At 42.8% G+C, this 26,223-nt stretch overlaps 1 pseudogene across 1 annotated transcript; it reads left to right on the plus strand.

The window, feature by feature from the left end:
- The first annotated feature begins 2,078 nt into the window (after positions 1-2,078).
- On the plus strand, positions 2,079-3,075 carry LOC308421991 (Y-box-binding protein 1-like; annotated as a pseudogene). Its single transcript has one exon. The product of its transcript is annotated as a Y-box-binding protein 1-like (transcript).
- Positions 3,076-26,223: the final 23,148 nt, after the last annotated feature.

The following is a 26,223-nucleotide window of genomic DNA, read 5'->3' on the forward strand; positions in this document are numbered from 1 at the left end:
GGGAAGGGTGTGGAATCACATGTATTTGGAGCTAGAAAATGAAGCCCTGTGTTCAAAGGGGCACACCAAAATCCAACTTGATTCAAGCAGTGTGATGTCCACAGAGAAAGCAGGGCATGTTCTAAGATCTATTCTACAGAGTCCAAATCCCAAGGCCTGTTAAAAGAATGATGTAACGTAGAATCCAGATGCTCAGGCCATAGTACATGCATCAGGTTTTTTTCTGTCACAGACACCCACAGATACCTGCTAAGACACTTCGAACCCCCAGACATCTAGGATAGTGAGCTTACATCAAAGGGGCTATTGGTAACCACACTACCTGTTCCCCATTCACTCGGGCCTGGAGTCAGAGAGCCTGATTATAGGGTTATATAAACTTCTCAACTAGAAAGCTATACTCACTGTGTTGTCAGACTCCAGTGCTAAGACCTGAACTCTCCAAGGAATCTCCAACATGCTGCTGGGCACCTGCCTGCCTGCTTATGGCGTTAATAACTCTTTCAATGCACTTACACCCTAACAGCTTTACCTTGTGTTTCAGTGAACCTCTATCCAGATCTTTCAGTTGGCAGACTTAACAAAGAAACCGTGTAGCTATCCTGGGCAGGAGACACCAGGGCAGGCGTGGCTTCTCTACTGTCAGCTTCTCTGAGCTGTTAAGATTCTACTACAAAGTCTGAATCTTTGAGTATGATTATTCACTGCAGCAGCTTCAAGGTGGTCTGGCCCTAGAACCCATTTCTCTAAAGATATTTGTAGTATTGTGCATTATGGGTAAAGATAAAGATGGAAGGTTCGAAATGAGTAGAGTCTCGTGTCTTGACAACCACTTTAAAATTCAAATCTGTACCCCAGTGCCCTAAGGCCCAAAGTGCCAGTCCTATCCTTACCATGTATGACCCTGGGCCGGGAACAAATGGTGCATAAGATGACCGTGATGGCCACAACTTTCTCAGCCAGCTCTAGATAATGTAGTGTAGTGATAGTGAGCAACATACCCACCTCTGCATGGTGAGCCAATACGTTTTCCCCCTCGTAACATTTTTATTGATTCTCTGGGAGTGTCACATCATGTGCCCCAATTACAACCCTTTTCAAGGTATCCTATGACCCTATATGATCCTCCCCCACCAAAAGAAAAAAACTTTACTTTGTGTTTTCTAGATACTCACTGGTGCATGGTCAAATTCTCAGTGGCATGCCCCTTGGATAGGACTGCACACTCCTCTCCCGCACCTCCTCCGGCGGTGTTGAAGCCATCAGTTGTGGAGAGCTACCCCTCAGCATCTTTGTGACACTTTTTAAGGTTCTCTTCCAAGGCCTCCTGTCTACCTTGTTACTTTTTGGAGGAGGCGGGGAGAGTAGAGGTAGGGATTGTCATGGAAGCCTTCCATGTCCCTCTCTCTCAACCGTTCATCTGTATTCATTGATGTTATAGCAAAAGTAGCCTTGTTCTTAATGGTCAAAGGGAGCATGGATCATGGGCCTCACAAGGTTTCAGGCAACAGCGAAGACCATGAGCGCAGCCTCCTGCTCCAGTAGGACCACAGATCCGGACAAGGTCCTCGGAGGCTGTCTAGACCGTGAACATTATTAACATGCCCTCAGGTAGCAATGAGGCCATTTACACCAATATGGCCCCCAGCTACAGCACAGCCCGTGGACATCAATGTGGTTTTAGGTTGCAGCATAGATCCACGTGGTCTTCAGCGGCATAACTGAGACCACTGACATCAACACAGACCCCAGATGCAGTAGATCCTCCACCCTCAGTATGGCTCCTAGTAGCAACATGACTTCAGGATCAGCACAGACCACAGGCATCTGCCCTGGCACTTGGTGATACCACATGTCTGGATGGCCACCGACATCATCTGGCCCCCAGCAGGGTTCAGCAGGATGGGGTGCCTCAGGGGTCATCTCGTATTAATATGTGCTCTGTCTTTAAAAATTGGCTTGCCATTAAATCGGTAGTGGGAGCAGAGAATGGACCCCAGAGAGCCCCGAGAGCCCCACCGCCGCCGGCCTAGTCTCCATCACACCCGGGAGGAGCCTCAGTCACCATCACTGCAATTATGAGCACGGAGGCCGAGACCCAGCAGCCGCCAGCCGCCCCCCACCGCGGCCCTCCTGGCTCCACCAGCAGCGGGGGTAGTGGCCCTCCAGGGGCGGCCTCACATCCTTAGCACCAGCTGGCAGGGACAAGAAGGTCATCTCAACGAAGGTTTTGGAAACAGTAAAATGGTTCAATGTAGGGAACGGATAGGTTTCATCAACAGGAATGACACCAAGGAAGACGTGTTTGTACACCAGATTGCCATAAAGAGGAATAATCCCAGGACGTACCCTCGCAGTGTAGGAGATGGACAGACTGTGGAGTTAGATGTTGTTGAAGGAGAAAAGGTTTGGAGGCAGCAAATGTTACAGGCCCTGGTGGAGTTCCAGTTCAGGGCAGTAAATATGCAGTGGACCATAGTTATTATAGACGCCATTCATGTCATAGGGGTCCTCCACACAATTTCCAGACAAATTACCAGAATAGTGAGAGTGGAGAAAAGAACGAGTGATCAAACGGAAAGCTCTCCCCTGAAGGCCAGGCCCAACAACGCCAGCCCTATCCCACCTTTACTACATGCAGAGACTCTGCGTGCGTGGAGCACAGTATTCCAACACCCCTGTGCAACAGTGAGACAGAATATGTATCTGGGTTACAGATCACGATTCCTCAGTGTGCCCTCCTCACCAAAGACAGCCTAGAGAGGATGGCAATGAAGAGGACAAAATAATCAAGGAGACGAGACCCAAGGTCACCAGCCACCTCAATGACGGTATGACCGCAACTTCAACTACCAATACAGACACCCAGAGAACCCTATACCACAAGATGGCAAAGAGACAAAACTCCCGAGGCTGATTAGGGTGGGGCTGAGTAAATGCAAATTTACCATCCCTATCATCATTCTGTTGCGTCATCCAACAAGAAGAAATGAATATGAAATTCCAGCAATAAGAAATGAACTGGAGCTGAAGACCTTGAGTGCTTGCTTTTTGCCCCGTGACCAGATACACTAGAACTATCTGCATTATCTATGCAGCACGGGGGTTCTTAGGATTTTTACCTAAAGATGTCTTGTTTTGGTAATGACAAGCATATTTTTTAAGAAAAAAAAATCCGGTTTTTCTCAATACACCTTTAACGGTTTTAAAATTATTTTATATCTGGTCAAGTTGAGATTTTTAAGAACTTCATTTTTAATTTGTAATAAGGTTTACAACTTGATGTTTTTCACAAAAAAGTCAACTAACTACAAGCACCTATTAATAAAGGTCTTAAATAATAATAATAATAATAATAATAATAATAATAATAATAATAATAATAATAAACTTGACTTGCATGTTCCCCCCCTGCACATAAGACTGATTAGAAAGAAGTACTTTAAAGGAGGCAGGTATTCAAGCATGTGATTCTTTGTGACCAGGTATTGTCACTTAAGGATCTACTGGACTGCTCTGCAGTCATTCAAGACAAGAAGGCAGACACATGACCCCCAGGCTGGCCCATTACTTGCTACAGTAACTATGCCCCGTCTCCCCTCCTCACCACATCAGCGTCATTTCTAGACTTACCAAATGACATCTATCTTTAAAAAGGTTAAATCAAAGTTTGTACTTACAAAGAAATACAACCTCAGTTAACACCAAATTATTTCACCCAACAGAAACCCAACCTGGTGTTGACCTTCCCTTTGTTCTAAGTGTCCCTCCATTGTGTATCTGGTTTACAAATATTTACTGAGCATTGACTTCTGTAATATATATATATATATATGTGTGTGTGTGTGTGTGTGTGTGTATATATATATATATATATATATATATATATATATATATATATATATACACACACATATATATATGATGCTGTGAGTTAAGTAAAGATAAGCTGATCAGCATCCCTATGGTTCCTGTGGGGAAGGGGATTTCCATGTGGATGCCTGTAGTAGCCATTAGAAATGGATCACAAGGAGAGGGTGGCAAAAGAGAGAAAGCGGCAGCCATTGGGTCTTGGACAGGAAGACTTGTACATGCTGAGGTCTGTCCTTCCCATCATTCTCAGCTCTGCATACAGGCTTTCTTTCACTTTCTTTCACGTTCTTCTGCAGTGCAAATTACCCACATACCTCACAGGTCCTAGAGGGTTAGTTAGAGCCTATATATTAATGATGTTCCACATTGTGGTCAAAGACCTGACAGAAACTACTCAAGGACTGACAGTTTCATTTGGTTAACAGTTTCTGGGATGTCAGCCCATTGCTGTCGGGAGGGCTTGACAGAACAGAGCCACTCACCTCATATCATGGTGGCCAGAAAATAGAGAAAGGGGCAAACAGGAAGGAACCAGGAGGGCAAGAAATGGACCCTAAGGACACACCTCTAAGTGCTTCCTCCAGGTAGCCCTCACTTCGTACCTTCCATCAACTCCTGACAACACCCTCATATTCAGAATCCATGAAGGGGTAAATCAGATTACCAAGACATAGCCCATAGGACCTAATGCTGTCTGGAAATGTCGTCAGAGACAACTCAGATGTGCTGTGTGCTCTCCCAAGCACTTCTCTAGGTCATGAAACTGATGATCAAGGTGATCTAGCACTCCCTGAGAAAGATACTGGTTCTGAAAGACATCAAAGCCTTATAGTTGATATGCATGAGCTTTAAGATAACTCTCTTGAGCAGAAATATCTACAAGTTTGAAATGAACTCTGAAGCATTTAAGAATTGATTCTATGAGTTCTGGCAAAGGCCATGTCTTAGTCAGGGTTTCTATTCCTGCACAAACATCATGACCAAGAAGCAAGTTGGAGAGGAAAGGGTTTATTCAGCTTACACTTCCATATTGCTGTTCATCACCAAAGGAAGTCAGGACTGGAACCCAGGCAGGTCAGGAAGCAGGAGCTGGTGCAGAGGCCATGGAGGGATGTTACTTACTGGCTTGCTTCCCCTGGCTTGCTCAGCCTGCTTTCTTATAGAACTGAGGACTACCAGCCCAGGGATGGCACCACCCACAATGGACTGCCCCCCCCCACCTTGATCACTAATTGAGAAAACACTGGATCTCATGAAGGCATTTTCTCAACTGAGGGGCCTTTCTATGTGATAACTCAAGCTTGTGTCAAGTTGCCACAAAACCAGCCAGTACAGGCCAAATGACAAAAAAAAAAAAAAAAAAAAAAAAAATCTAAGGCCAGCCACCACTGCAGTGTCCTTACACAAAGCAGTGATGTTCAAGAAGTTTCAGACATGTCGTTAGGCACAGCATTGGCACAGAAAATGATACCTATGTAAAGCAGCAACAACGATGGTGGCGAACCCAAAATTCTGTTTGAAGAGAAAATGGTGATAAACTTGGCATCTACACTTGCAAACTCTGTGTCTGTGTGTGTGCCGTGTATGTGTGTCTGTGTCTGTATGTCTGTGTCTGTGGGGTGTGTGTGTGTGTGTGTGTGTGTGTGTGTGTGTGTAGTGTATGTGTGTCTGTGTCTGTGGGGTGTGGGTGTGTGTGTGTGTTGTGTATGTGTGTCTGTGTCTGTGGGGTGTGTGGGTGTACGTGTGTGTGTGTGTGTGTGTGTGTGTGTGTGTTGGTATATACATCTACACCTATGTGAGGAAGGCAGCAGGGCTCCACCCCATTTTTTTAAAGCAGGATCTCCCCCTAAACCAGAACCCGAGCTCATGTTCTTTGAGCTTGCTTTCTAGGCAACAAGCCCCACCGACCTTCCTGCCTCTGCTCCCGTCAGTGCTGGGTTGCAGGCATGCATTTGGCCATGCCTGGCTTTTTAGGTGGATGCCAGGATTTGAACACTGCCCCTCATCCTTGCAATCCAAGTGCTTCTAATGCCTTAATTATTTCTCTGGCCCTACAAGCCTATTCATCAATATATATGTTCTCATTTTTTTTCACTTAGGGTACAAACGTTTTAAGCTACAACGTGAATGTTTGGGAAGAAATATTACAACTGTATAAATTGAAACTTCTACCCTAGTTTAGACCTCTCGTAGAATCTCCCCACTGGGTAAGGCTCCGTTCTTGGCTTGTTTTGGGCAGACTAATGGTTAGCAGTTTGCTTAGCTTCATTTTATTGTGATTTATTTTGTATGTGTGATGCTGAGGATTAAACCTCGGGGCCAGAGTATGGAAGGAAAATGTTCTACCACTAAGCTACAGGTTTTGTCTTGAGCCAGGATCTCACTAACTTACAGAGTTTGGCTGGGTTTACTGTGTAGGCCAGCCTGCCCTGGAATCTGAGATCCTCCTTCTCAACCTCATGAGTAGCTGTGATGACAGACCTGTGTCTCCATGACTACCCTCCTATCTGATTCCTAACTGAGGATGGGTCCTCTGGTGAGTTTTCAACTTGAGGATGGTGATAAATCTGAATCCCAGCTGCCAGTCTGTTCTTGCTCTCGTTGTGGTTACTTTGTTCCCCCTTCTAAGCTGGATTGAAGCATCTTTACTTGGGACTTCCTTCTTGTTAAACTTTTTGTGGTCTGTGGGTTATGTCATGAGTAATTTTGGTTAATATGCCTGGCCTCAGTGAGAGAGGATGCACCTAATCCTGTGGAGACTTGATGCCCCAGGGAAAAGGGGTTGGGAGGAAAGCACCCTCTTAGAGGCAACGGGGAGAAGGGAGGCAGTTAAGAACTCTGGGAGGGGGACCAGGAGAGGGGGCAACATTTGAGATGTAAATAAATGAAGTAATTAATTAAAATTTTAATTAATAAATTAAATGAATAAATAAATAATAAATAATAGTCATCTGATCTCTTAAGGTCTGCAAGGGATCTGTCCCATGGGCAGACATTATACCCAGACACTATTACTGATGCTGTGTTCTGCTTACAGACAGAAGCCTAACCTGGCTGAGAGGCTCTACCAGCAGCTGACATAGACAGATGCAGATACTCACAGCCTAGCACTGGACTGAGGTTAGAGGGAGGATAAAGGGAACTGAAGGGGATGGCAACCCACAGGAAGACCAACAGTGTCAACTAACCTGAACTCCTGGGAGCTCCCAGAGACTGAGCCACCAACCAAAGAGCACATAGGGGCAGGTCTGAAGCCCCAGGCACATATATAGCAGAGGACTACCTTGTCTGGCCTCAGTGGGGGGAGGGGAGAGAATCCTGTTGTGGGGACTGGGAGGGAGGCAACATTTTGGGTATAAATAAATAAAATATTTAATGGAAAAAAGTCAGGCCATCAGTCCATCCTCAGGGTCATGGTGTTGGCCTTGTCTAGACTCCTCTTTTCCTGTCTCCCAGCAGAGCTCAGAGATCTGCAGCATTACGTAGCAACCCTCGATAACACTTAAGGCTCACTTTCCCTTCATTCTTCTTTGTTTCTCTTTTCTGGAAAAACCTCACCCACGATGCAGTCAACTGTATGCCTCCCAACTGTCTAGAGTCCTCAGAAAAGGACACACAGCAGCTCAGCCTGACTTCACCATGGGAACACAAATCCCATACGAGTCACAACACACATCAGCTAATATAACGGTTCTCTTAGCTCATAGAATTACATTCTGTGATAGGCCTGCTATCATTCAAACATTGTGCCCCCTGAAGGTGTGTGTGATGAAATCCTGGCCCCCAGAACAGCACTGCTAGGGGTGGCAGTGGCGGTGGAGGCATCACGAGGCGGGATATAACAAAGAGTTTTCTGTCCACAGAGCTGTGCTCCTGATAGGCATGGTGAAGGGACTGCCAAATCCGTCTCTCTCTCTCCCTAGCCAGGAAGCAAGTGGTTCTTCTTCGACACACTCTCCTGCCTCAGGGTGCACACTGACCACTGACCAGTGGGTTATAGACTGGCTAAAACCTACAAAAGTGAGAAAGCTAACCCTTTCCTCCTTGTCTGTTGGTCAGCAGGGATGTTTGTTACAGTAACAGAATGGTGACCTACAACCTTGAGGAAGCTGCCTCAAGGTGGCTTCTCAGATGCATCGGCATCAGTAAGAGGTGTCACTAAGAGGACACATCATTTATGCAGCAATTTGACTTCTGAATTCTCTAGTGTTACATCTTAGTCCACTGAAATGGAAGGGATATGTGGGTTTTCAGTTTGGTCTCAGATGCCATTCGATTTCTCTTGGGTTTGTTTTTGTTATTGCCCGTTCTTGTTGATTCACATTTACATTTCTTTCTCCCAGATTTTCAGACTTTGATGCAAAGGCCTCTGGGTGCCGGAGCACAGTCAGGTCAGTGTCACGCCATCACAGTGGCTGCATTGTCTACGCTATCTCTTGTTGCTGTCGGAGCCCTGCAGTCCCCTGTCCCAGCTCTGGTACAGAATGTTCCTGTTGCTGTTTGTCTAATCCATTGTTTCTCTGACTCTAAATTTGGCTTGACAGTCTAAGTCCTATCCCAGTTTAAGCTCACACCTGTCCAAACTGGCTAAGAAGGCTTGTCACCACTGTGCAAGCCTTGCTCCCTGTATGTGGGCCACACCCTTGCAGATCTGTGCTCCAAGACAGAAAGAGATCCTCTTTGGAGGTACTCTGATGCACACCCAAGGAAGCTGGCAGGCTAGCTTGGCCTTACTCTCTTTTCTCATGTTGTACATTGTGCTCACACTAACTTTCTTCTCTTCCTCCTCGTAGCTCCAGACTCCCTGGACTCTAACCCTGAAACAGCAGCAGCAGCAGCAGCAGCAGCAGCAGTAGCAGCAGCTCCCCTGCAGTCTTTTTTTAGGGGAGCCCCACTGAGGTCTGCTTCTCTGTCATATCCTCTTCCTTCTCCTGCTCCACCATTCCCCATCCACCACCTAACGCACCTTGCCCTTCACTTCCCTGTCTTGGGAAATCTTTACTCTGGCATTCTTAGGACCAGTTCAGGTCCCCACCCTGACTTTCAGACCATGTCCACCTGATCCCTAACAAAGGATTGGTCCTCTGGTGAGCTTTCAACTTGAGGATGGTGATAAAAATGTATCCCAGCTGCCCTTCTGTTTTTGCTCTCATTGTGGTCATCCATCAGTGATTTGCAAGAGATTGTCAACACTTTACTACGAAGTAACCTTTTTAGGAGATGATTTTGTCCAAGTCTGGCAGATGTAAATTCCCTGAGCACATTCAATCTGGGCCAGGCTAGGCTATGGAATTACATAAATTTTCATCTTAGGGGATGTTTTTGTACTTATGATGGATGTGTTAGAGCACATCACAGTAAAGTGCAGACTCTCTGTAATCAACACCCACTTGCAGAGTTAACCAGTCACTACTGCTTCTGTTGAATTTTAAGGTGGACCACTCAGAATAGGTTGCTGACTTCATAGGAATTTGGCAGGAAGCACGCTTCTGAGGCAGAATCCTGTGAGCACTGTGATTGTAGTACCAAGCCCAGGGATGCTTCTACTGCCCAAAGATGCTGCCATCAGCATCCTCCTGTGTGATGATGTCTATCAGAGGTGGCAAGTGACATTCTTGTCATGCCATCAGCACAGCCAGGATATTAGTATGAGTGGTACCTTCATCAGTGTATTGCTCTTCTGAGGTTTAGAAAAATAGGAGCAAAATCTTATGACTTCGGAGAAAAAAAAAATCTTCATAGATTTCCACAAGGAAATCACCACCTGAAAATCTAATAGCAATGTTCAGGTGCTAATATACAAGTCCATTTGCTATTTAATGTTGTTTTATGAATGTACCCTTAAAGTCGGGCTCTATAATTAAATAAATTAGTGCAATCCAAGTGTTAATTATGCAATGCCTGTTTGCTTTACAAAAGAAATATGATCCTCAGAAGCCTTTGGTTTTGTATTTAATTTAATTAGTGAATTTAATGCTTGTCCTCTAGATTGCTCATCTTGTACTTTTGCTAAAGGAAGGTGGCTAGCTTGTCAGAAGGAATTACTCATAAACTGGCTAATTAATCGCTTCAATCCTTATATGATGAGATTCACATGGAAATAGAGAAGGGCATTCTAAGGACAGACCAAAAAAAAAAAAAAAAAAAATCTTGTTCATACAAGAATTCTTCACTTAGAAGGATCAGATTTAAAAAAAGAAAAGGTTTACAGAGATGTATTAATTACTTCCATCTAATTAGAGAGCAAACACTATACAACAAAAACCAGAAGTCCAAGCAATTTCAATCTTCATAGGCTAAGACTCAGAAAGTCCTGATGCTAACCTAAGCTGACATTTTGCTGAATATTGAAGGCCATTAATGTACTGCCATTATAAATCCTAGACCTCAAAGGTCACACCAGTGTTTCTAAAGCTCACAAATGATGTCATAGTATTTCATAATACAGATCCACAGCATTTCCACTCAAGTTCTCTTTGATTTCCTGTCAAGAAGCTAAAACATTCACCTGCTAATATTATATATATATATATATATATATATATATATGAGATCAGGTGATAATAAGTCTGTCCCCATTAACTGATGAATAGATAAAGAAAATAAGTTTCATGCATATCATGAAACACTACTCAGCCATTAAAGTGAAGTCTTGTCATTTGCTAGAATGAACCTGGAGGCAATTATGTTAAGTGAAATCAGTCAGACAGAAAGACAGGCGCTGCATGATCTCACTCATGTGAGGAATACAAAAAGGTTGGTCTGAAATGGATTAACTATAAAACAGTGGTTACCAGAGGCTGGGAAGTATGGGAGGGAAGGGGTTACCTTTGTTACATTTCTTCTTACTTTGACAAATATCCTGAAAAAAAAAAGCAACTTGAAGAAGGACAATCTGTGGAGAAGGTAAGCATCCCACCGGAAGCAGCTGGTCCCATTGTATCCTCTACCAGGAAGCACAGCCTGGCCAACCCATGCTCAGCTTGCTTTCTCTGGTTTATGCATCCCAGGAAATATAGTCACCCACCTTTGGGCTGGGTCTTCTGACCTCAATTAACCTAACAAAGATAATCGATATCTCTTGTCTGACTCTTGTCTTCCAAGGTAATTCCAGGCCCTATCTGGTGGACTGTGAACGCTAATCAGCACAGGGGGATGGAATGAGATTGATCAGTGGGTATTTAGCTACAGTTAGATAAGAGTAGGGCATTCTGGGATGCTCCTAAGGATTGCAGCACCTTGCCAACATTCACTCAAGCTGGTAGAGGTGACACTGGGCTCCTGTGCTTTTCTGCTTCCCCCTTACAGACCAAAGTCCCTAGGTTTCTGTTCTGTGGTCTTTTAATTTCTGTGCACATGCATGCATGTGGGTGTGCATGCATGCATGCATGCGTGCGTGTGTTGTGAACATCCATCATGTCATAGGATTCACGTGAAAGCCTATATAGAGTTGATATTTTCCCACTTTAATGACGGTTCTGGGGATTGAACTCAGGTTGCTAGGTTTGCCTGGGGAGTGCCGTTACCCAACATGTCCCTCATCAATCCTGCTCTAGCTCTTAATTCAACATTCTAACAACACCACGTCCCCTTGTAAGACCAAAGGGAGGAAGGGTCAAAACACAACCCCCATGATAAGAATGTGAGCTTTGTGGTGTGAGTGTGAGCTCGGGGTGCTGGCTTTGGGCTCATGCAGCAAACAGGTGTGACTCCTGCTGGCTGTAGGGGTTCCATTTGCTTATTGGCTACCACAGAGAAGCAGAGGAAATGCACTTTTAGTCAGGAATCTAAGAACAATTAACTCCTATGTAATACCAATAGGTGTTGGAACCATTCCAAAGTGAACAAAGTTATTCTTAATGACAAGATAAACGACACAGAGACACGTTGTGATGCTGCTAATTATGCTAGTAAAACGCTAATTTAGGGCTAGAGCTGGTGGGCATACATTTTATAATCTCTGCTAGCACTCAGGAGGGAAAGGAAGAGAAGCAGGAGTTTAAAGTAAGCACCATGTTTGATCTTTAACATTGGAAAAAAATAAATTGAGTAAAACCAATGAAGAACAAGGTACCCAGATGATTTTAGTCATGTGTGAGTGGAAACAATGTATGTGCCTCCTTGTGAACACTGTCTTCACTCCTGAGTCTACTAGAGCCTGCTCAGGGCTCCTGGCAGGGTCTTTCCCTGGGAACTGCATGCATATGTGAACGTATGTGCATGTGTGTGTGCGCATATGCACAGACATGCATGTGTGCTTTCTCACTCATAAGACATGACTCCTCTGCAGAGACAGGCTGTCTATAGGACTGCAAACCCTGGTTGTGGGCTGGGATCATGCCTAACATGTACAAGGCCCTCAGCTTGATCCCTAACATTGGGTGGAGGATTCCCAAGTATCCAGTTGCCCCAAACTCCTCTATCTCCTCTCTCTTCCTCCTCACTTTGGAACATTTTAAAAGACCTTGCCCCAATTTCAGAGCTCCACAGGCATTTTGTGCTCTGTGTTCTATGTCCTGGGCCCCTTTGTAGACAGGTGCTGTTCTTCACGGTACCTTCTGACCAGCAAATTTGAATCTTTTCCTTAAGTATCCTGAGAAATATGCAAAGTGTGAAGAAATATTTTCTCCAAAGCACTTGGATGGGGAGTGGATGGAGTCCTTCTACCTAAATCACAGTGGAAAAGAAAATTAAGTGAAGCTAAAAACTTTGGTTGAGAGAGTAAGGGAGAACAATTTTTGTAACTGCACGCATCAAAAAAAAAAAAAAAAAAAAAAGATGTGTGTGTGTGTGTGTGTGTGTGTGTGTGTGTGTGTGTCTCCCTTATTAGAAGGCAGAGTCTCCAGTGAGTCAAAAACCCAGATCAAACTTTGTGTTATTTTTTTCAGTGTTATTCATTTCATAGATGTCAGCTGAGGTCATGTTGACCTTTTAAAATGAAAATAAATGGGCTCCAGCCCTGAGCAATCTGTCCTTGGGGAAGCATGGTGCCCTCTCAGGGGTTTCTCCGGCACTGGAGTCCCTGCTGTCACCTCCCCTCATGTCTGGACACTTGATCTCCCTCTTACTGGTCACCCTCCCTCTCTTCTATGCTTTGCTGCTGACTCGAAGCCTTAGTCTGGGTTCCCCCAGAAGCCTCTTACACAGCCAAGGGTGTGCAGGTTAGTGTGCGAGGCTGAGTAGGGAACTTAAGTGAGAACAACACAATAAACAAAGTTGGATTTGCTACTTATTTTCTTAAATGCCTTTGGCCACTAAAAACAGCAGCACATCAAGGTCATTTCCTTACAGCCAGCTTCCTCTCCAAACGGTTCTCTGAGAGCAGCTAATGGAGACTTTTCATCCGATTTTTTTGTCTTTATTTTGAAACAGTCTCATGTTTACCAGGCTGGTCTGGAATTTTCTATGTGCTAGGATGACCTTAAACGTCCCATCCTCCCGCCTCCACCTCCCTAATGCTGTGATGACAGGTTTGCACCATCGCTTGGTTTTACACGGTGCTGGGCACTGAACCCAGAGACCTGATGCTCTAGGCAAGCACTGTACCAACTGAGCTGGCTCCTCGGCTCCTTATCCTAATATTTATCAGAAAAGATTTGAGGCTAGTAGGTACAGCTTTAGGCTGTGGTGACGTACACCTGTGATCAAGCCTAAGGAGGCCGGGAGGAAGGATAGGAGGGCTGAGTTCAGCCCAGGCCAGCAGTTCTCAACTTGTGGGCCACAATCCCTTGGGGTCAAATATCAGATATCTGTATCATTAGATAATTACATGGACTTGTAACAGTAGAAAATTACAGTTATAAAGTAGCAATGAAAATAACTCTATGGTTGGAGGTCACCCCAGCATGAGGAACTGTTTTAAGGGTCACAGCATTAGGAAAGTTGAGAACCACTGGCCTAGGCTATCAAATGAGAAAAAAGGAAGCAAGAAAAGAAGAAAGAAGCAAAGAAAGAAAGAAAGAAAAAATCCAATTAAAATAGAGGTGTTACCTCAGGTACAACATCAATTTATAGATTCAATGTATTAAAATTCACAAATGTCAGAATTCTGTATTAATATATTCTGGAATGTAATATAGCAGCTGCAAGGGGCAATATTATATTAAACTCAAAGTATTTCTCTTATCACATACTCAGCTGCCTAGTTTATTTTTTAGACATGATCAAATGTGATGTAATAAGATCAAAATGTTCTTTCTGGTTTTACCATACTGAAGGTGGAAGCTGAGGCTTCACCGGTGTTCACCGGCACTCGATGGGAGTTGTGCTAACTGAAGGACATCCTCAGCCCTACCATGTCCTCTTCAAACAAAAGGGCCCTGGATGCTGCATCTCTGAGGTAATGCTATAAACTAGACAACAGCCATAGTAACAGGGCTGCAGGATTTTTTCGTGAAAGAGCAATAGTAGAGGTGAACTCACAACGATCACTAGCGTAAGTCCAAGAAGGCACAGAATTCTCCCACACATCAACACCCTTCTGTGATAATTCCCAGTGACATCACCACACAAGTGTGTGCAGAGATGAATGACCCACTATCCCGGGACTAGGAAGGACACTGGTCAGTTCTGGTAACCATGCAATCCAGTTGTCAGTGACGAATAACCCGGTGCTCACTGAGAAACATGATAGTCACAGTTCAAACAGCTCTTATGCAGACGTCTTGTCGTATCAGGTCATCTTGTCGTATGTGGGATGGGAGAAGGTGAAACGGAAGCACCACTTTTAGCATTCAGCTGTGGATTCTTCTTGCATCCACTAACCAAAAGACTTGAGGAAGGAAGTGGCAGAGCTGGTACTGGGCACTCAGTGCCTCCCAAAGCCAACACCCTCCGTCAATCCCGATAGCTTGCAGCTGGAGGGGAGCTGTCTCCTAAGTGAGATCCAAGGTAGAGTCATAAAGAGCTTCTTACCATGCAGGTCACAGGCTTTCCACCCCCAGCAATTCCAGTCAAGAAGATGCAGCACTGGGCCCAGGAACCCACATGCTCCACAGCTCCCCCACCCCAGGGGATCCCCATGTACATGAAATGTAAGGCCCACTGGGATGAAGAATAGGGCAGCTCTAATATACAGGCTGCAGTTTTGAAGGTGAAAGCCCAATCTCCATAATCCACTGGGTTATTATATTAGAATGCATATCTTAAAAAATGTAGAAAAATATGCTACAGCCCAGTGGCATGTGGCACCTGGTTCACCCCATGTTTGCCACATTCCTCACGCTCCTTTGTGCTTGACCTAATTTCTTGCTGGTCTGTTCATCATGACTCTAAGAACACAAAATCCAGGGCTAACATTGCCAGCAAGAGGCCACAGTCAATGATCTAGAGACAAAACTGGAAATGATTAAGAACCATAAAAGTGGGAAGTTAGCGACAGCCGTTGCTCATAGGGGAAGCATGGCCCATGCCAGCACAGCCCATTAGAAGGTCTCTGATGCCTATACCATAAAGCTACCTAATGGCAATGTTCTCAGAATATACCCAACCTTAAGCAATACAATTATACAGTTGACAGGGAGATGGAAAGATGGATCAATGATAGGTAAATGATAGACAGATGATTGATAGATGATAGATAGTCAATTGGTAGATGATAGGTAGATAGATAAATAGCTCGATAGATAATAACTTAGAGATGATAGATTAATATTTGATAGATGGATGATAGATGCTTGATAGGTAATAGAGGTTAGATAAATGATTAATAGTTGATAGACAAATAGGCTGCAAATGAATCACATACATATTTATCAAGGAAATGTCAGTGGAACATTATCTTTGAAGAGTAATGTGATAGTTTGGATATGCTTGGCCCAGGGAGTGGCACTATTAGGAAGTGTAGCCTTGTTAGAGAAAGTGTGTCACTCTAGGGGTGGGCTTTGAGACCCATCTCCCAGCTGCCTGGAATATAGTCTTCTTCTAGTGGCCTTCAGATAAAGATGTAGAACTCTCAGCTCCTCCTGCTCCATGCCTGCCTGGATGCTGCCATGTTCCCACCTTGATAATAATGGACTGAACCTCTGAACCTGTAAGCCAGCCCCAATTAAATATTGTCCTTTTTAAGGGTTTTTTTGGTAATGGTGTCTGTTCACAGCAGTAAAACTGTAACCAAGACAAGTGTGGTCTGAAGTGAGAAGAAGGAGCTGTCAATCAATGTCTCATATCAGCTATCCCAAGATGTGAAATTGGGTTTCTGGATATATATATGATTCATTATGCACCCCCATACTTTCTTAATGAATCCATGTTTTAGTTAATTGATTATACTATCACCTTTCTAAACTGAGATTTTTGAGAGCTTGCTCAGAATGCTTCTGTCAGAGCTAAAGGGTAAAGCCAAGCCTCACTTGCAGCCTTTCACCTATCAGGATTTACTCAAAGGTGAAAGGTCCCAGCTGAGCCCCACTGTGGCTCATCCTTGTTCTTTTTGTACTGGTACCATCTTCTAAGAGAGTTAGAGCGAGACTGAATACCTTAGCTTCATGGGTTTCATCTCTATCTCAAAAACTCACTGCCACAAACCCCCTGCCTTTGCTCAAGTTACCAGGGTCCAGAACAGAATGGTTTGAGGAAGGCTTCCAGCTCTTATAGCTGACTGTCTACCAGCTTCTGGCACCTAGGGCGGTTTAAAGGCTTTCCATCCTGTTACATTATGTGCGCTATGTGTGGGTCCACCTGTGTGCCATCTCTCTGATTTTATTGCCTTTCTTGCCCCAACAGGAACTACAAAAACCAAACCAGCTAGCCATGTTCATGCTTTGAAGAGAGGACAGATAGTTTTGGCTAAAGGTTTCTGGCTCCAATTTATTTCTAACTCCCATAATAAAATTTCAAGACAGCGCTGGTTGAATCTGTTTCTGATAGCAGTGAGCATTCACTTTTTAACTTAAAATTCAGAGAAAAGGCCTGAGGAGGCACTTCGGTAAGTAAAGGCATGGGGAGCTGACTTTGAATCTCCAACATTTATTTACAAAAGCTGGCCATGATACACACCTGTAACCCAGCACAGGAACCTAGCGTAAGGCCGGGATGGGAGGATTTGGGGAGCTCACTGGCCAGCCAGTCCAGCTGAAACTATGAGCTCCAGGTCCAGTGAGAGACCCTGTCTCAAAGAGTAAGGTGAGAGCAATAAAAGATGCCCAAGGTTGACTTCTTGCCTCATACATTTACACAGAGCACACCTGCACACACACACATGCACACATGAGAAAGCAGGCCTACACACATGTGTGCTCCCATGTGCATACAGCATACATATACACAAAAATAAATAAAATCAATACCATCATAAATTTCTTTAGGTAAAAGTTACAGTGAATAACTGATCCTACCACTCTGGTTAGTGTCAAATTAAATCCTTTTGAATGACAGCTGTACAAACTTATTTGTGCATATAATCATGATTTTAAAAATTATTAACACTTATAACACTAGCAACATTTTATTAAGCCATTGAATACTCCTCTGTGAACTCCCTCACTGAAGGTTTTGCATTTGTTTGTCTGTTTGTGAGTTTGGGGAAGGGCAAGGCCCAAATTGGCCTGCAATTTACTATGTAGCCCAGGTTATCCTCAAACTCATGGTAATTTTCCTGCTTCCACCTCTTGTTTGCTGGAACTACAACCAAGATCCACTACACCTGGTGTAACCCTTTAAAAACTATAAAGTAGACTGTTTGAATAGCATGTCATCAACATCAAGACATTAAATAATTTTAGACTAAATGGAAGTCTATTTGAAACTATTAAATCTTAAATTTTAAGCAGAAATGTATTTCACTAACCTCTGGAACAAAAATCACAAACATATTTCTCATCTGTCCTGGTTACCATATTCAACACTATTAAACGGTAGGTGCAGTCCGGCTCTTTAAGGATCCCACAGAGGGTCTGCGCTTCTCTGTTCACTCTGTTTGCTAGCCCAGTGCTCCCTGGCATCAGTTGTATCCCAGGCACTGTGGAGATGTTACATGGAGTAGTACCAATGTGGCTGTTCTCAGCTTAAAGCCATTCCTATTATGTTCTTGCCAGACCCAGTGATTATTCTATTGCATCCTTTCTTTAGAAGATCACGGCAGAACGTAAAAGTCACAGGTGCCACCAATTCATTTGCTATGTGTCTGTCCAACCTGTTGTCCACTGGATACATGCACTCCAAGAAACACACGTGCAGCCTAACACATCATAAACAGAATTAAAACATTAGGAGGGAAATTGTCACTTAATTATGTGGCTCTTGAGTGTGACCTTTGTAGTTGACAATATGGTGGGTCAAAAAGTTAGACACATCTGACAATGCCTAGGCATAAAGCACTTAATTCCCTAATGTATTTAAGACAGTTTATTTTATAATGGTTGTATTTTTAAAAGTTTGTCTGATAGCTAAATAATGCATGTATTTACAAGAACCAAAATATAGGTACCTACTGTATAATGTGGAGACTGAGAAAAATGAGCTTCCAAACATCCATTCCCTATTTATATTAAAAACATTCAAAATCCATCATTTTAGCTTAAAAACACATACACAAGACATTATTGTCACCTAGTCACTCAACCTCACAACAGAACAGCAAAGCTTCCTTCTCCCATCCAACTGCAACTTAGCAGCTTCAACCCACTTCTCTCCATCCCTCCCTCTACTGTCTAGCCTCTGGTGACTACCATTCCACTCTCAAGCACTTTGATGTTCCTGTTTCAGGTTCCACGTTGGATGGAGAGCCTTTGAAACTTGTCTGTCTCTACCTAGCTCATTTTACTTAACACAATGTCCTCTTGGTCCTATTCACATACTAAATGACTTCTGTCTTCCATGGTGGAGTAATATTCCGTAGTGGATATGTTCCATGTTGTATTTCATCCACCTATCAGTGGCCTAAGGTGCTTTCTGTTATTATGAGAAAGGCCATGACCAAACGCCATTTTAGGAGAAAAGAGTTTATTTGGCTTACACATGACAATTACAGTCCATTATTGAGGGAAGCCAGGGCAGAAACAGGGATTGTATTAAATCAATATATCTTAACTGAAATCATATTGATTTAAATCCTGTGGGTTCACAAATTTGGACTTTTTGTCTTTTATTCAATCAGTAAGATTCACTCTAGTATTTTTTTCTCTTCTAGTATAGTTTTTATAAGAAGAGAAAAGTTAGCTGACCTAACAAAATTTCTTAAACGTGAAAAGTTTTGTAAGATACTCGGAAAAGTTTATATACACAAACATAACAAAATATCTATTCAAAGGATTTCACAGCAGGAAAGAGAAAGCTGGGGCCACTCGAGCACTGATACGAGGTCAGCGTTTAGAAACATCCATTTATACTGTTTGGAATTTTATTTGAGCCCTTCTTCTGGGAGCAATGACAGAAAGAAAGAAAGAAAGAAAGAAAGAAAGAAAGAAAGAAAGAAAGAAAGAAAGAAAGAAAGAAAGGAAGGAAGGAAGGAAGGAAGGAAGGAAGGAAGGAAGAAAGAAAGAAAGAAAGAAAGAAAGAAAGAAAGAAAGAAAGAAAGAAAGAAAGATGGAGGGGGAGGAAGAGAGGGAGGGAGGGAGGGAGGAAGGGAGGAAAGAAGGAAGGAAGGAAGGAAGAAAGAATGGAGGGAATCAAGCAAGCCTAGGAGAAAAATATCCCTAGGAAAAGTCAACCCTCTCTTAGGTAATATGTGCTGACAGATGGTCATCACTAGACAAACAGTAACTGTGGAAGAGACACAGTAGTAGTGACCAAATATCAGTTTATTTGATAATACCTGAGAGACCAACAGGGCTGTATTCTCTAAAGTCAGTGACAGATTTACAGTACCCAGAAAACACCTAAGTGAGAGGTACACCAGACACACACACACACACACACACACACACACACACACACACACACAGGTATATGTATATGTGTATACATATGCCCTACAATGTATATATGTATATGCCCTACAATGGCTGATTTCTTATCTGCTTCCATTTGTATTCATTATTTTCTCCTTTCTGTGACCCAATCACTGACAAGAAACAACTTAAGGGAGGGAGTGTTATCTTGGTTTAAAGGATGTAAAGGGGTAATGAGAGGGTACGATCCACCGCAAGAGAGACTTGGCAGCAAGCATAAGGCAGTTGATCCTGTTACATCTGCTGTCAGAAAACAGAGAGAAGACCAAGGAGAGAGACATATAAAAACTCAAGTACTGCCTCTTAGTAACAAGCTTCATCCACTGAGGTTCCACATCCTAAAATTTCACAACTTTCTAAAATAGTAACACAATTTAGGGAGCAAGTATTCAAAAAAGTGTTCCCCTTTCAAACCACAACTGCAATCCACAATACCACATTCTTTCACATCCACACTCTTAAAGAATTTTGTCATTATTTCAAGTAGCATGTTGTAATTGTTAAAAGATTACCTGTCTGTCTTGCTGAATCATAAGACTATGCCTGCCCCCTTACCTATTGGATTCCAATACCTACCAAACAGGCAGGTAGTTATCTTTGCCAGGTATTCAGTAAATGCTAGCTGGCCTGCATTTGAGAGATGCTGTGGTCCAGAAATTCCCACAAAACCATGTGTCAGGTGGAGTTCTGTGATGAAGAAAGATGTCATTTTCTGACAAAGCAAGAAAACACTAAAAGCCTTTGGTCAAGGAGAAAGACCAAGATTAAACTCAGACACGCTGTAGAGTTCTATACACAGATATTTTGTTTTCTTTTGGATTATATGGTTAATAATCTGAATATGTTCAAAACTACTAGTGGATGAAGTTCTATAACCCATGTGATGATTGTGCAGGAAAAGGCTGCATCCCCACCAGAAACACTGTATCATCCTGTCTTTTGTTCAGTAATTTACCCATCTACAATCACCAAATGGTCTGCTTTGGACTGATGCCTTATTCTGGTTGGACAAGAGAATATGGGCTTTTTATTCCTCTTAATCTCATGTCAAATGTATAGAACTGTTTGTGCTCTATTGTAAACTTTAGAAACCACTGTAAATCTGTCTGCGGATTTGGTAATATAAGCCTTTGATCCCGAGGAGAGGGTATAGGTCTAAGTGTATCATACTTCTCCTGGAACATGGCCCACATGAGTGACAGCAGCTACAGCCTGTTTTATATCTATATCCAATTATTCCAGTCTCCTTCCTTCCACATCTGTGTCGTCTCTCTGTTAGCCACGTAGCTGGGATTTTCATGAAGGGTTCCAGGTGCTCCCATCCCTGCCACATGGGAAGTTTATAAATTCTACAGAGAAGCAGCATCATGTTTTAATGTGTCCATCTGTGAACTATCAGAAACCAGAGAGTGAGTTAGGTGTGGGTGTGTTTTCTAGTGCCCTAACAGCCAGAGTGCATTCTAGAAGATTTCCTTTTAACCATATGTGATTAATGGTGTGTTCATCTTAAATTCTACAGGATTTTATTTGATTCACCAGGACAATCAATACAGGACCCATTTTGTCCCTTTTTTCTTTTTCTATGATAAATTCTTCTAATAAGGGCAAAAAATTATGTGGAGGGTCTGTCTATATTTTATTCAGTCCAATATAACTAAACCAGCCAGTTAAGAAAAATAGAAGGAGAAAATTCTGTCGTTTGGGATACAGGCACTCAAATGGACTCAGCTTCCATGACAAATACTTTACTCTTTCTCCTCACCTATTTTCTATCAATATAAACAGAGTGTTAAGTGTTTATATTTATGTGGCTATATAAAAATAATATAGAAAATATTAATAAAACACTACAAAATGTACTGTTAAGTAAATTTGATTTTTCTTTTAAAAATATTAACAAAGCTTTTTTTCTCATATAGAACAGTAAAGCTATTAGAATGTGTTTATTTTTCAGAATGTAATTTTTCCAAAGACAGCAACCTTTGAGAGAGGCCTTTCAGCCTTGCCTATCTAACCCTTCCCCATCCTAACGGCAGGGCCATTGGAAATCATCATACACACTGAGGCTTTCAGCTGCTCTGCAGAGTCCACGGGAACCATCCACAGTAGCAGCTGCAGGCAGAGCAGGAAAACAGGCTTGTATAAACACATCCTTTCTGGTTTCTCCCGGGGAAATACAAAAATAGACAGTACACGCACGATGTGATGAATTACTGAAGGTTATTTTGAGCCTGCTAGAGATGTAGGTGGTACTCTCCAGAAAATGAAGATCAAATGAAATGGGTTTTTTTCTCCCAAGAGCCTGACATCTATGTTGCTGGAGCATGTGCTAATTCAGTCCCACTCTAAACTGCAAATTTGAGTTTATCTACCAATACATGCTGGTGTGCCAAGATACCTCAGTCCCAGAGGAAACCAAATAGCCTGTACTCAAACCCTCTGCATCTTGATGACAGTTCAAATGCTGCCTTGCTTCTCAACAATTCTGTGTCTCTGATGCCCTCATCCAGAGGATAGAATTGGGATTTGACCTTTCCTCCCTTTTCAGTTCTGCACTTGGTTAAACCAACAGGGGAAAGAGGAGTCCTGTGGGAGAGACAGCCTGATCCCTTTTCTGTGCAGCCATAGCCAGGAGTCACCCAAATGTAGCTTCAAGGAGATGTCACCTTTCAAGTTCTCATCAAGCCATTAGATGCATTTATACAGTCGTAACTGGACAATGTTTTGTTTTTCCATCTTCAACAAAAAAAAAAAAAAAAAAAAAAAAAAAAAAAAAAAAAAAAAAAAAAAAAACCAGAAAAGTAATCACAGGTAGACTTTGGGCCTTCTGCACTGTTGGCTTCTGCACTGTTGGTTTCTGCACTGTTGGCTTCTGCACTGTTGGTTTCTGCACTGTTGGATTCTGCACTGTTGGTAGCCTGCTCTGCTCCCATTAAGCTAAAGAACATGGTTGACACAACTTGATGGAAAAGCCAGATTTAAACAATTATGTGACAAGGTACACATGTACCAGGTTTCTTTTCTTTCTTTTTTGTTTCTAATTATTTCTTTTCTTTAGATTGTCTGTGCAATATGTGCTTACTTTCCTCTGAATTATGGCTAAATACTATAAGAAACAATGAATGGCCTGCCTTAAAGCAAATACACTAGATTATTCTTTCTTGGTTCATGAGTTTACCAACAATGAGAATAAGAAGGGTTTCACCTAGATAGCACTGAAATCTGGTAGTATTATCACTCTAAGTTGTAAATAGTTGACCCTTTACTAATATAATATGCCTGCCTGAAGGTATCTATCACATAATAACTGAATCACATCAATTTCAATCTAACCAACTAGCAGTGGACTTGTAGGCAGAAGCAGAGACCTGGTTCAGGTTTTATTTCTGGCTCAGTGGGCAGAAATGTTTGCTAGGCAAGAACAAGCAGCTGACTTTGAGTCCCCAGAGCCCATGTGAAACCCAGACTCTTGAAGTAAATGTCTGAGACCCCATAATTCCTTTGGAAAATGGGAGGCTGAGACATAACAATCCCTGAAAGCTCACAACTGGCCTGAGGCAAACAACAGAGACACTATCTCAACACACACAGCCACTAACAAGTCTTATCTACTGTAAAGTATGCTTTCCTTTTAAAATATATCATATGGCATCTAAATTTAATGAACTCTAGAATTTTCTATCTCTGTCAATGCTGACATTTTATAATTATCCAGAGACAGGTCTTGCTATGTAGCCCAGGCTGGCCTTGAACTTCCTGGGTGACATGTCACAGCCTCCTAGTGCTAGGATCACAGGTGCATATCACCACACTCGGTGTGACCAGTTCCCAGGGCTAACACAGATACCTCATATTTAAACTTTGTTCCTGACTATGGAAACAGTACCAAAGGCAGTGTGGTTGAATCTTGTGATCTAGGCTCAATGGCAAGAATATGTGGGTTTAAATTTTTCTACTCCTTACCTGCAGAAACTAGAAATCGGGCCACTGGTGAGAGGGAGAGGAAGGATGCTAAGGGGGACAGTAGAATACAGGGGAAGGAGAGATGATATGGAAGGAGGGGTGATAGGAAGGAGGGATGATGGGAAGGAGAAATGGTAGGAAGGAGGAATGGTGGGAAGGAGAGATAATGAGAAGATGGGATGATGGGGAAGGAGGGATGATGGGGAAGGAAGATAGGATGATGGGAAAGGAGGAATGGTAGGGAAGATGGGATGATGGGGAAGGAGGGATTATGGGAAGAAGGGATGATGGGAAGGAGGGATGGATGGGAAGGAGGGATGGTGGGAAGAAGGGATGATGGGAAGGAGAGATAATGGAAAGATGGGATAATGGGGAAGGAGAGATGATGGAAAGGTTTGATTAGAGAGAGAGATGAGTGGATAGAGTGTAACTTCAATTTTTTTCAAAATCTATTTTTAATGATGATTCTTAAATGCTTTAACCTCCCTTGTAGCCCACCAGATTATCCTCTGAGAAAGCTTATGGTGCATTTTATTGTTTGATGATTGATGTGTGAGGCCCAGGTCACTCTTTGCAGGGCCACTTTTGGGCTGATGGTCTTTAATACTATAATAAAGCAGGGTGAGCATTCTATGAGGGGTAAACTTATAGACAAATTCTTCCATGGCTCTATTTCAGTTCTATTCTGCTTAGGTTCCTGCCCTGACTTTTCTCAGAGATGGACCCGTAAGTATAAGATAAAACAAAACCTTTTGTCTCCAAGCTGCTTTTGGCCATGGTGTTTTATCTCAACAATAGAAACCCTACAACACAGAGCACAGGGATCATGCTCCTGCCAGACACTATACATTACCAACTAAAAAGCCCAATGTTAGGTGTGAGATATCTTCCCTTGAATGGTTGCTCAGAGATGTCCTGAAGATACTCAAAACAAGGAAATCCCTTGCTATTTTTCTCTGTTACACACGAAAATGTTAATATCATGAGACCCTATTGGTGAAGTATCACACATTTTAACACAGAAAAATCAAGTTGGTGCTGAGCAGGAACCATCTTCCCTCTTAAGGCTCAGAAATCATTGTAGAAAATGGGGCAGAAAACATGTGAGAACCAGAGGTTAGGAAAGACCAGCGGGAAAGAGTGTCTTTTGGATGTTATAGAACTTCTGTGTTTATGACCTTACCATGCCTACAGTTGCCTACACAAGACCCATGTAAAAGCAACATCCCAGCTTGGGGTGAGGAAAAGTTCAAAGCTCCCACACCTAGCTAAGGAAGGAAAGCCAGTCTTCTTCATGATGTGACTCCTGGTAAGTTGACTATGCTCCAGTGGAGACCTTAAACATAACACAAAGGAGGACATGAGGTTGGGAAAGGCTAAGGTGAGGGTAAATCTTGGAAGAGTTAGAGGGAGGAGCAAAAGGGGGGATATAATCAAATTACATTCTCTGCATGTATGAAGTGCTACAAGAATTAATAAAAATATAATTAAGATTTTTTTCTACTTCTGATCTGAATCAACTTCCTACAGCATCCAAAACGAAAACACCACCCTTCATTTCCTCATTAGCCAAACAGAGATGGTGGTCTCTAAACCCGATTCTAGTTGAACCAAGGGTCCAGCAGAGCAGAGAGGCACACCAATGGGCTTCCAGGCGTGTTCACTTTCTGTGTTGGTAGGTGACACTTTTCTTCCTGGAATCATTCACTACATGGAATAAAACAATTTTAGATATAATGAGTAGTTTGGATAATTATGTTCTTTTTCATTTTATAAATGGAACAATGTGCAGACTAGGTGACCAGGATTGTGTCTCCTGAACATGGTCATGCCAACTATACCCCATAATTTGTGTTAAGACATTTTCCCATTTCTTTTAAGATACCTTTATAAAGAAGTTGTGTAAGATGATTGCTTACCCAAATAATTGCTTGAGTCATGAAGTCTGGTGGAGGTGAATCCAGAAAGACATGCAATCGTCATTCAAAGTCTTGGTGTACAAGTTTAAGCTGAACTTGTCTTTAGTAGTCTTGTAGCGGTCTCCTGGAGGAGGGAAGACAACTTCAGGAATACTGGTTTGGGTCCCCAGGACAGCCTTGCTCATATCCCAGGTCATTCTATCACTAGGACCAGGAGGACAGACACCCTGACCAACAAACATTACCAGGGATGAAGTTAGTAAACCAGGTGACCAATTGGCTCATTTTGATGCATGATACAACATATGGGTAAAAGTCACCTGGGTTTCCCCCTCAACCCCCATAAGAGAACAGTGTGCAAAGGTGGTTTATGAGAATTTCAGTAAGCCTAGACTTGGACACAGAATTAGTTGTGCTATTCAAACACTGGATAGCATCAGCTGTTTGGGTTCTATCTACTTTAATTACCTCCTTTGTTCCCTCCCAGTTTCCCAGGTAAAAAGAAACTCTTTCCTGCTTCAATAGCAACTGGCCTGGGCATACCATGGCTGAATGTTTCAGCCAAGATTTTGAGGCCTGAA

Source organism: Micromys minutus (genome assembly GCF_963924665.1).
Source record: "Micromys minutus genome assembly, chromosome: 6".
Classification (NCBI taxonomy): domain Eukaryota; kingdom Metazoa; phylum Chordata; class Mammalia; order Rodentia; family Muridae; genus Micromys; species Micromys minutus.